The sequence below is a fragment of the Enoplosus armatus genome, chromosome 11 (assembly GCF_043641665.1).
Source record: "Enoplosus armatus isolate fEnoArm2 chromosome 11, fEnoArm2.hap1, whole genome shotgun sequence".
NCBI classification, from domain to species: Eukaryota; Metazoa; Chordata; class Actinopteri; order Centrarchiformes; family Enoplosidae; genus Enoplosus; species Enoplosus armatus.
The window spans coordinates 1,892,254-1,905,144 of record NC_092190.1 but is presented as its reverse complement, the minus strand read 5'-3'; the positions used below and the strand labels follow the sequence as shown (position 1 = coordinate 1,905,144).

Here is a 12,891-nt window from a genome sequence, read left to right as displayed (position 1 = left end):
TATTCTTTCAGACGCTTTTAGAGTGTGATTGGGCATCATCATGTGATCAAATCAACTTGTTTTTAATGCCAGACTTTCATTTAAATGAAGTGATTTTTAATTTTACAATACACACGTTTAATGGTTAACATGAGGAGACGTGGCATCTGCTCTTGCCCATTGTGTTCCTGATAAAAATCATCAATGGTGACATTTGCATGACCCTTGTTAAAACATTGTAAGAACTGACTTTGCATAAAGCAATGAACGGCTGCTGTGAGTTTGTTAAACAAATATATTCTCTGGTGAAACCTATTGTTTGTGATTCCTCTAATGTGTGTATTTTTAGCTTATGACTATATTAGCACGTCAGTTAATTATAACACTATGAAATCCTGGTTCATCAGTTGCCGTTTTTAACAGTAAGAGGTGTCGAACAGTAAACTGAAGAGAACAGATCATCGGTTTGACTCCTGGAACTACTTTATATACAGTTAGCTAGTTTGAACTACTTTATATACAGTAAGTTAGCTAGTTTAACTATTTTACATACAGTTAGCTAACTACTTTATATACAGTTAGCTAGTTTAACTATTTTACATACAGTTAGCTAACTACTTTATATACAGTTAGCTAGTTTAACTACTTTCACTTAGCTAGTTTTAACTACTTTATCTATACTTAACTTGTTTGAACTACTTTATATACAGTTAGCTAGTTTGAACTACTTTATATACAGTAAGTTAGCTAGTTTAACTATTTTACATACAGTTAGCTAACTACTTTATATACAGTTAGCTAGTTTAACTATTTTACATACAGTTAGCTAACTACTTTATATACAGTTAGCTAGTTTTAACTACTTTATCTATACTTAACTTGTTTGAACTACTTTATATACAGTTAGCTAGTTTGAACTACTTTATATACAGTAAGTTAGCTAGTTTAACTATTTTACATACAGTTAGCTAACTACTTTATATACAGTTAGCTAGTTTAACTATTTTACATACAGTTAGCTAACTACTTTATATACAGTTAGCTAGTTTTAACTACTTTATCTATACTTAACTTGTTTGAACTACTTTATATACAGTTAGCTAGTTTGAACTATTTTATATACAGTTAGCTAGTTGTAACTGCTTTATATACACTTAACTAGTTTTAACTGCTTTATATATGGTTACCTAGTTTAGTCCATTGGTTCCCCTCCAAAGGGTCACCAGATAAATCTGAGGGGTTGTGTGATGATTAATGGGAGAGGGAAAGAAAATTGTATTACACATTCTGGGACTTACTGTTTTCTGTTTTCTTTGGTTGTTTTTTTTTTTTAAATATTGGACAATATTACCTGTTTGCGCCTCAATCTCAATTCTGTGAATGAAACAATCAGAGACGTTTAGAGGGGAAATGTCTCCGTGGTGGTACGGCCAACAACTCATGGACACCTGAGAAGTGAATCCCTACCAGATACTGTGTTCTTTGCGACAAAACATAAACTGGTTTAACATTCTGTTCATAATTACCATATGTTTTTTTTTTTTTATTATTATTAAAAATCGCAATCTGTAAAAAGTAACTAACTAACTAGGCTTCCGTCTGTCAAATACATGGAGTGGAGTCAAAAAAGCATATTAATATTTCCCTCTGAAATGTAGTGGAGTAGAAGCACAAAGTAACAGAGTGGAAATACAAGTACATTGAGTAAAGTGCTTTCCATCACTGTGTGCGGCTACTGGCAATTTCCTCTCCTGTAGTTTTGTGGGGGAGCTGTTGCCTTGTTTGAGAGCCTGTTCCCGCAAATCCTTCAACACCACGTCTGTGATAATAAAAAGACATTCTTTTTTTCAGTCTGTACACTATAAATCTGTGTGCGGAGTTAAGAGTCATTTGAACCAGTGAAGTGACATCATGTCCTCACGGAGATGTGTCCCGGTGAGGCCCCTCCCCGTCCCGGTGACATCAGCCGGAGCTCTGCTGCTCTCTCCTCCAGGAGAACACACGGCGGAGCCGCACACACTCACGCACACACACACACACACACACACCCACACACACACACACACATCCAAACAGCACCGGGAGAGCTCGACGGAAACTGCGCCTGCTCGGCTGTTATCGCCTTCTTTCCATGGGACAAAACAAGACTTCTTCTCTGCCAGGTAAGCTGACATTTCTTCTCGTCTTCTTCTTCTTCTGTGCCTATTAAAAAAAAACGCCCCCCCCCCCAACATGGAAAAGTGTTCTCGGTGTGAGAAAGTGTTTGAGTCGCTTCACCTGGGAGCGACGGTTTAACACCCAGAAGCCCGAAGAATTAGCTGCAACTTTTCGCTGAGGGGGGAAATTTAGCTAAAGTGGTTCATATGCTGGGGCTGTTAGCGAGAAAGCGACGGTTAGTCGACAGCAAAACTGGTCTGGTTTGGATTTCGACAGCCTCCCCAAGTCCCGAATGTGTTCAGACTTTAACGGTTAAGCTTCGTTTTGTCTGCTTTTTCTTGTCTCGCTTCGTTCGTCGGACCGTTTGAAGTCCCAGGGAGCCTCTCCCGCGGGTGTTAACGGCACCGTACCTGCTTGGAAAGCTACGGTAACGGTTGTTTTCGTTCGAAAGCAGCGGCTCCGCGCGACGTTAATGCCAAGCAAAGTATCTTCCAAATCCCCCAGTTTCAAGTTGCAAAACCCGCCCGAAAAGAAAGCCAAAAGCCTGGAAGCTGTAATAAATGTCAGATATTCAACTGTAGCCGTGTTATAACGTGACGGCCCGTTAAGTCTCAGAGCCGTGTACTGGACCCGGCGTCACGGTGGTCTCTCTCCCCCCCCTCCGCGGCTTGGAGTGGGGCTGTGGGTGACACCAGTTGCCATGACATTAGATCACAAAACTCCTCTGATTCCCGGTGAGGCATTCGACATCGTCGCCCTCATCATCTTCACGGTGCCGGCTCGTGTTTGCGCGGAACACGGGTCACGGTGGTGGTGGTGGTGGTGGGGGGGCTTCAGACTGTGAGACCCGTTTCACTCCGAGCTGGGAGGGAGTGCGGGGAAGATGAGCAAATTTGAAAATTAAAGCTGTTCACTGTCATTATTATTGTTCATCTTGTAAAGCAACTCTGGTTCCGGCTTCTCAAACGTAAAACGTGCTGCTTTTATGACTTGTTTATGAAATTCAATATATCCTCCTGAGACCCGGAGAAAAAAAGGTTTTGCTTTTTTGATTTTTTTATGATAATTTAAGTATTGTGGTTTAAAGAAACATGTTGCAACAATTTTTTTTTCAAAAATATTGTTTATTGATTTTTTATTGACTGTCCCTTGTAGTGGACATCGGGACTTGCTTCATACAGAATGTAATGATGTAATTCTATGATACTGAATTCATTTTTGAGTGGATTTCTTTTAAAAATTATTTTCATGTCGTGAACATTAAAGTAAATGAAATTCTGACATTCAAACTCTTCAATCTACCAAACAGGGTTAGTTAAACATGATGCTAAAACAAAAATATATTTGGCTAAGTGCAAGTAGTTACTGGAATATCCTTACTGGTGCTTCGCACAATAAACATTTGAACACAAATCTAACCCTAACCCTAACCCTCTTCGACAACAGGGTTGAAACTTAAGTGATAAAGAAAGGAGAGGTATAAATTTAATGCACTTTTAGCAGATGTATTATTAAATATGTAAATCAACAGGGTCAATAATTTTCCAAGTCAAGTTTTTAACTGATTGTGTACTGTGTGTGTGTGTGTGTGTGTGTTTGTGTGTGTGTGTGTGTGATCAACAGTGTGAACAAAAACTGCTCTCATTTCCCTTTCTACACACTGTAATAGCAATAAACTACAAAACCCTAGCTTACACATTGCTCCTGATCCATAACACACAATGTGTATCATCACTTTTCCCTGGCTTGGGCTCAGGCTCCTCAACAGCTGCAGTATCCTCCTCTGAGCTTTCATCTTCCTCCTCTCTCTGGCCCTCCTTTACCTCATCTTTAGGCAGCTCTAAATCAGAATCTCCTTCCACAATTCTTAACAAAATCCTCTCTACCTCACTTTGCCCTCTGCTCCTTGATGTATTACAAATGGAGGTTAGTAAGTCCTGATGTCCTCTACAAAGGACATTGAATAAAAGTTGTGTTATGAAAGGGTTAAAATTACTGTGACTTTTTAAAAATCTTACTAAATGGAAGCCAAGACTTTTATTTTTAAGAAACAACTTGATTTTTAGCAACAGAAACATGATATCTGGAAAAAATTGATGATTTACCTCTCTTGTTGGCATAAAATGTGGAAGTTGAAATTCCTGCCATTTTGAAAAGACAGTGCATGTGCTGTGTTGGCCCCACCCCCACAACTGGGCCATCAAATGAGAGCCCATAGTGTCCTCTTAAAAGGGACAGTATGATTCAGATAGATTCTATAAATTATGCTTGACTTAGAGGTCTCAGAGTCATGTCCCCTACAGAGGACAAAAATGAATTGCCGGGTCTTAGGAGGATATATATTTGGACTCTGTGAAACTTTCACAGTTTTCCTGACATTTTAATGGGCTGATTCATTGAGAAAATAATCTGCAGATTAATGGACACTGAAAACAATCATTTGTTGCTGCGTCAATTAAAACAAGAAAATATAATTATGACATACTTGGTAAAATCATTTTAAGAATCACATCTCTTCATTTTTTTGAAACAGGATTTTTAGGTCCTTGTAACAAAAAGAGAGTAAAAACAATCAGTGTTATTAAGGAGCCGTGACAACAACATGTAGTGAGATATAAATGTTTAATTATAGTTTAACAGCCTAAAGTTAACAGTCAAAGATGATGAGCAACAGTCAATTTTATATATGTAAATAAAAACAGAACAACATTGACAATACGATGAAGTGAAAAAAAATATTTAAAAATAAATTGGCAATGTAAATAAACAGGGATAGCCAAAGATGTTGGCTGCTCTACTTAATGTTTAATAATAATGAATTAGTATCCTAACACAGGTAGTGCAGGTGTGAGATGATAATGGATCAGGTGTGAGGCAGCGTGATGTTCTGCTGAGTGCATTATGTTTATTGCATCACATGACCACAAGAACAAGGCATGCTGGGTTTGAAGTCATCATCCAGTTTTTAAAAAAAAATGTCTTCATAATCGTTTTAACCCGGAGTTAAAGGAATCGTTTTGGGGGCCACTTCTATGCTGGGAGCAGTGACTTCCTGTAGTCGCGTGTTTGCCTGGTGATGAAGATGACAAGACTCCAGGAAGTTACTGCTCCCTGGCCAAGAAATAGTCCCCTAAAAACTGGTACCATGTAGCATCATCTTGAATTTAAAGAAACCCAATGACTCTTAGATCCTAATCCTTCAGCTATGTGTTTCCTGGCAGTGGACAGAAAAGCTGTTAACATGCTGAGGCCGAGGTCTCCTGACTTTTTCCTTCTAAGCTGACCTGCTGTTCGCCACACATACCACCTTAAGTGGTTTATTCAATATCTGACGGCAACATGCTGGGTTTGTTCCTATCTTTAGAGTTGGCACTTTCAAGCAGTCCTTTAAAGGAAAATGGTGTGGTGTTTTTTTTGTTTTGTTTTTACTTTTATATTATCTTGATTCATTTTATAGTTTTGACCTTCATTTCCGTCAGTTTTGATAAAGTGTCACAAACAAACTCCACTGCTGTGACGTCGCCGAGATGGTCCTTCAACTCAAGTTTTCAGACAATCGGGTTGTGAAGTGTTCATCTAAAGCAGATTATTTGTAAGAGAAAACAAAAGGCGAACATTACAATTCTTATCTAAACTGTCTCTTGTAAACATCCATTACAGTTTACAGACAGACTTCCTGCTTCTCCTCTGACCTACTGCACACAGTTTCCCTGTCCACAGTTTTTCTAAATAAAGCGATTTTAGATAATATGGCTAAACTGGGAGTTTGTTTACAACCTCCTTGATTTCCTGCTTTGTTGGAGTCTTGCTGCCCCCCGATACTGAAGTCATATATCAGGGCCACCACTCCAGACTGAAATACCTCAACAGCTATTGGATGGATTGCCATGAAATGTGGTTCAGACAGAATGTGGTTCCCCTCATGATGAACTGTAGTTACCGTGTTGTTCCTCTGACTTTTCATTTAGCACCTTCATTTGTCCAACAAAGTCTGCCGTGTGCAACGTCACAATGCTTCATGGAGTAAAACCGACGTGACGCTGCCTGTGATGTCTGTCATCTCAAGCACATATCAACTGTCTGCACGTTGACTTTTCTATTGTACTGAAATAAATGGAAACCAATAGTTCTCTAAGGGAAAGCACAATTGAAAAATACAACAAAACATAACTTTGGAAATGGAATGTGAAAGTGCATGTGATTTATGGTAAACTGGCCAAAACTAATATTATTCTGAAAGTTTGTCCAGCACTAAAGTTAGTTTGATATTTTCTGCTGCAGCACAAACAACATGAAAAGTCATAATCTGGCTGATTTCCCAGCATGCCTAGATTTGATTTTACTTGGATGTGGCATCATGACCACAGACTATTTACTCGTGATACAATTTCCATATTGAATAATGCTCGAATGTCTCATGTTTGATTTAGAAGCGTCTCACACTGCTCCCGCAGTCGGTGGAAGAAGTGCACATTTCCAGAGAGCTGGAATAGACTGTGTGACCATGACTCACTCAGTTTACACACTCAAGAAGCCAGTGTGCTGTACTGTACTGGTGTACAAGCAGGAAGAAGGATGAAGATGATAAGGGATAAACCTTCATTTGGTTTTATTTGAAACAGACAGTTATTGTAATGGCTATCATTATATCTAATGATTCATATATATTTTAATGAAAAACAATTACATGATCAGTAATTACATATGCAGGGTCCGCTTGTTTTTCATATATAAATTAAATCACATAGCATGAAATAACTAATGGCACCAACGACTCAATAGGCTCAGCGATGGCCTAGATTGATTAGAGGATGCTGTCTCCTATTATTTCTTCAGTCTTTCAGCTGTTGTGTACAGTATATGTACATTAGATGAGTACTACAGTATCTTTGTAGTACTGTAGTAACTTTGATACCATTACAAAATATTACATTTTATACACATCTGATATTTTCATTGACTTTGACTTTGCGATATGTAGTCCATTGCAGCTGATACCATCCAAAAATAAAAAGTCTTATCTGATCTTAACTGAAGGACTATAGACTAGCTTTCCCGGTTTTCCTTGAGCCTTCAACTACATGTCACGGTCTTCCCCAGCAGATAAAATTTTCTCAGTTGCCATGGAGATAGCTTAGTGTTTATTGAGAGGTAGGTGTAGCATGTCCAGGGATAACGGTTACAAGGAGTGTACCCTGGTGGTGATGACGAGACTCCAGAAAGTCACTGTGCCCAGCCAGAAATAGTTACTGCAGGAAACTCTCCATCAACCACAACCTCTCGTTTTTACATTTCTTTTTTAAACAAATGAGACTTTTGGACTCTGGACAGAGTTAGGCTACCTGGTTTCCCCTGTTTTCAGTCTTTATGCTAAGCTAAGCTAACTGCCTCCTGGCCTCAGCTTGATATTTAAAGCACAGACATGAGAGTGGTGTTAATCGTCTCGTCTAACTCTCGGCAAGATAGCAAATAAACATGTTTCTCAAAATGTTGAACTATTCCTTTAAGAGACACAATGGTAAGGCTTGTGTTGTTCTATATTTTGTTATTGACAAATCCCCTGAAAACAACATGTCAGTCTGTCTCTCAATACCTGTCTGTGGCTCTCAGCTCACAGCCCATCGGTTCCTACTGAAGACGTGACTCTTTAAAAACACCTCACAAATATGTAGTTTCATGTTCAGAAAGGCTCAGTCATTTCCTCAAAGAGCTGCTCACTGTAGCTTTTTATCAAATGTCACTCAAACAGGAGGAACGATGCATTTGTTGGGGACTATTTTCAGCGGCAGATGAATCCACATGTGGTGCTCGATTGAGTATTTGGGGCAGCAGGACGGTGTGTGTGAGACTGAGTCAAGATAAACTACAGTGTGTGTATTCATGGTGATGAAGGAACATGTGACCCAGTGACACAGTGTGTCTCATTGATGAGATTTAATAATAATAATAATAAGATGTCAGGCTGTGATACATGCAGTACTTGTTGGGAGATACTTTCACTGTCGGGCGTTTTCATGGGATTATGTTGACAATGTAATATATCGCCAGAAGTTGTGTGTTGAAGAAACAAAAAAAGGTTTTAAGGCTCCAAGAAATGAAATAATATGTTTTCCATCCTTAGCAACAAAGCAATTATCTAGATTGAGATAAACAAGAGTTATTCTAAAGCTCTTATCTTGTCCACGATTTCTTGCAACATCTGTTGCTTCATATTAGATCATATTCAGTTTTCTTTTGGCAGATTGAACTTCTTCTCAGTCCGGAATGCACTCCCTCCTCTCAGACATTTCTAATAAACACCAACAACTGCATGTGGATTTCATTAACCTGAGCATGAATGATGATAACGTCCGTCTGTGGGAAGTTACCCAGACTGATATACTTACGTCTCCAAAGAAGGGCCAGTGATGTGTAGTTGGTTACAAAGCTACGCTGCAGAACAGGAAGGCGTTTGACTCTGAATTGAGCTTAGGAATGTTTTTCTGGACGTTTCATCACTCTGAGCTAAACCTTCTTCATCCCTCTATCGCCCAGGACCTGATGTTGGTTTACAGCTGGACTTGAATAGACTTCATTGTGTGAATGAATGCATGTGATTCCAGATAAGCGTCCCCCTCCTCCTCCTCCCCTCCAGTGGTGGACGTGCATCTCCCGGTGTTGCTGAGGCTCAGTCCCAGTACAGCACGAGCTGTGACAGGGAGGGCACGGCTGTAGTTGGCATCAGACAGGCAGCTGGTACCCCCCACCCCCCTCGTTCCAACCTCAGCCCAGGGCCACCCTCGTCAGCTTTACTTGTCAGGGACTGAAGCCAGCCATTATACCAGGCGTGAGTCACCCTGGAGCTCGGTCTTTCCCCGCCAGTCCCCACCCGCCCCCCTTCCTTCATGCTCGGCATCAGCTGGAGCTCAGAGTGTTCCCTGTTGCCTGTCAGCCATCTCTACCTGCTATCAGAGAGGAAGCTCACCTGTTATCAGTTTGTTTTGCACGCTAGCTGTGCGTCTCAAGGGGTGGCAAAGTCTGCCAGTCAGTCTGTCCGTTTGGTCCAGAGTTTGAGATTTGGTGGTGGCGCTTGCTGAGTCACAGTTCATGTAACCGGCCGTGATTTAAGAGTTGTTGCGTCTGAATGGTTACTTAAAACAACCTGCACATCTGCGTCCATCCCATCCACAGTCGTCGCCATTCCGTGGCCAATTTTCTGTCACTAATTTATATGGATGTCGCTATGCAGCTAGCTAGCTATGTAGGAGGATGATGTCCTTGTTCTTAATCCTGACTACAAAGCACAGAGTGGGCGACTGTTTCTCCAAACAAACAGCCGTCAATGAGCACAGGCTTTATTTTAATCACTGAACAAATCAGAGGTGTGAGCGGTGGTTCAGAGGCCTGGAACCACTCTGGGACCTCCCTCAGGACAAACCTAGACTAGCAACAGCAAAGTTTCTCTCGTCCAACAGTTTAGTTGTCTGGTGTGACTGCTAGCATGCTAGCTGACTCGTTTTGTTGAAGAAAGCAATGGGAGTGAAGTGTGTGTGTCACAGTGTGTGTGTGTGTGTGTGTGTGTGTGTGTGTGTGTGGAGGATGGGTGATAGGGTGGGGGGGTAGGGGTGCTATTGTTTTCAGGTTCGTGACAAGACTGGCAACAACGAAAGCAGCCCAATGAATTTCCTGATAAAAGCCCAGAATGACAGTTTAACATGATCTCTAACCTCCTCTTTGTCGTCAAAAGAACGATAAGTTTTTCCTCCTTCACTTGAATAATGCATGATTTCATTTGGAGCTCAGCATTCCTCACATTCCTCCTCACTTCATCCCTGCAGCCATTCCACCTTGGTATGTTTATGTTGTCAAGTGAAGGAATGAATGATGGCTGCAGCAGAAGTCACTTCTGGTTGCATATGAAGAAAACAAACCAAGTGAGCTGGTGTCTACAGCTGTAGAAATATCTGGCATAAACGTCTGTAAACATGTACTTAAGGAAATGTGCCGTCTGACAGAGCCTGAGGTGTTTGCAGCCCAAATGTTTTAACATGCACAGTTTATCGCCCCCAGCCCAACAGCAGAGCACTCTGAGGAGAGTTTGCAAGTCAACAAACAGAATAACCGCACTGAAGACTCGTCGTCTGCGCGTTTGTGGGTTAGTCTGCGATCAGACAGCTGGTTGCATGGACCTCAGGCGATCAGGAGTTCTGGCTGCAGACTCCTGACGGTCACAGAAGTGTCAAATAATCCATGTTTCCAAAAACAAGCAAAGCCGGAACACAATACGCCCGCTCACAGATCACACAGGGCGAGTCTGTTATTTGTTATTTAACTGAAAGGAGAAACCGTTTTTAACCCATTTATTTGTTGGAAGACTTAACAGGTTGTTCCGTATTTTAGAGCCTATTCCGTGCAGCAACCTCTAGTGCTGATTGGATCAATCAGTTGATGGACAGGAAACTGATTAACAGCTATTTTGATAATTGTTTACTCATTGGAGTCATTTATCATGCTGGTCTCAGCTTATCATATGAGGATTTGCTAGTTAATATAATTAGTTTATCTTGTTGTCCTTTGTATTTACTGTTGTGTAACTAATGAAAATGAGACTGAAACCTCCAGAGCTGCAGCTGCACCTGTCTGCACAGTAGTGACAATCTGATGAGGGTTAAAAGGTGATTGATTCATTCTTTAGAAAGTAAACGTTTCTGGCTCAGTTGTCTCGGTTGCCGCTCTCACTCTTTGGACTCATCTAGAAGCCGACAGCATTAGTTTGTTTCTAATGCGAATGAACATCACAGGAAATGTCCGTCCCTCGTCGTAATATTGGTCCTAGTGGAACCCATTGCTGCTGGCTGTGTGAATGAAGCTTCACAGAAGTTGTATTTTACTTTCTTTTTTAAATGTTTTAAAGCAAAATTTCAGCAGCGAGCACACGTGTGGTCCGGAGCCCTACGACCTCAGCAGGGTCGACTCAGTGTGTAAGTGAGCGTTCTTACGTCTCTGGCTGAGCCGCGGCCTGAGAACACGGCATCTGGCCCCCTCTCATTATCTGATGAATTCGCGAGCTAATTCAGGGTCTGTGAGCCCGTTCAGCCGGCGCTCGTCAGCTGCTAAATCCTCCCTCCCTGGGAACAAAACCAGACGACTCTGCATGTTTGTGGCTCCGAACGTGAGGCAGAGCTGGGATCAGTTTAACTTCTGTTCAGTCCATATGCGGTTGGAAAACAGATGATGGAAGTTTGCTTTGTTGTTCTCATTTCAGATTAACAGAAACAACCAGATATTAAATGAACTCCGAATGTTGCAGCAGCTCCTTTAGCTTTTTATCCGCTCCTTTTTGTTTCATGAATGAATTAAACTCATTTTAGAGACTAATGCTGTGTTCAACTACGCAGTGGTTTTGCAAACCACAGTTATACCAAGTCACCCCCCTGCTGTCGTGATCCACAGTTTGTGTAGGTGTATAATATTAGGCGTGTCTATAGAAACATTCTGCCGCTGTGGTTCGTGTTTTGTGTTGTCACAGCATTATGTAAAGTGTTGTTTAAAAGGTGCCCTTGTGGAGTTTTGGAAACAAACAGTCCTGTTTTAACCCAGAATACACTGCATGTATCCTTGAGGCTAAACAAACATTGTTCATTGTATTCAATTCCTCATTTGCAAGGCCGATTTTGTTTATTTTGAAACCCTTTTCTTTGCACATTACGTTGGATTTCACCCACGGTAATATTAATCTGTTCAAAGTGCGCATGCAAATGAAATGTAGCTTCACCTTTTTGTACTCTCGCTAGTTTGTTACTCCACTAGCTCCGACATGATGGCCCCATGACAAAGGTTGTTTTCTCCGGCAACCGCCTGCTTTCGACTGTCAGTGATCAAACCAAGCGGCCAGTCAAAGGTCATGGTCAGCTTTCCGAGTGACCAATCAAAGGAGGGGAGACATCAGCTGCTGTCTATTCCAGCCCCCGCCTCCAAGGATGCTTTGAGAACGCACCTTCTGAATTTGATGTGGCGCGATGTCTCACTCTGTTGGAATTGTGGGAACTACAATAACTCTCATTCCACTCCTGGTCGTACTGTGGTGTCACAGAGTGGGCAGCGGCTTGCAGACAGCATGCGAACCAACAACAGCCACATTTTATTTTGGCCTGTAGTCAAGTTACTCACAAAGTTTACATTAATTATTTGTTTGTCAGCAGCAGCAGCTGCACACGTCAGTGAACTGACACTGTAAAGGCTGTTATACAGCGACACAACGGACTTCACTGAGTAGCATGGCAGCTAATGTTAACAAAGTGTGCTAACATTAGCAACCGTGCAGCTGCAGCAGGACCCACAGTTGTATAACTTCATCAGAATTTGGTTTTATTGCTTATGAAAGTAACTTTTCATTTGTCAGAGGAGGTCTCTCTTTAGCTGTGTAAAGGAGTTCATAATAATCTGCGCTCCCTGCTGCAGCTGCATGCAGAACTGAAATGAAAGCTCACTTAATTGCAGTTTGAATGTTTCGGGTGCGTTTGATTTCTTCTCCAGGGAGAGAACAGGGAGCAGGTAAACAAACAAAAACAAAAGGCATCTACTCTTCCCAACCTGAGCTACTTCAGCAACATTCGGAGTGGGTTTCATGTCGTTCGCCTGTTGGATCTTGAAGTGAAAATAAAAAAGCGATGTGTAGAAGGCAGTTCATTTTATTCTTTAAGTTTCATCATTTCCTGTGTGGAGGTGAAGCCCTCCCAGTGTCCACACAACATGAAGTCTGATATCTTTTTTGCT

The 12,891-nt window shown here is 41.3% G+C and overlaps 1 protein-coding gene across 1 annotated transcript in view; it reads left to right on the top strand.

The window, feature by feature from the left end:
• Positions 1-2,114: 2,114 nt before the first annotated feature.
• The window catches only part of LOC139292388 (SH3 domain-binding protein 4), a 31,396-nt gene continuing 20,619 nt past the window's right edge, over positions 2,115-12,891 (top strand). Inside the window, exon 1 of the mRNA XM_070914716.1 lies at positions 2,115-2,141. The gene's annotated coding sequence lies outside the window, so the exon portion shown is untranslated. The remainder of the gene's footprint in view (positions 2,142-12,891) is intronic.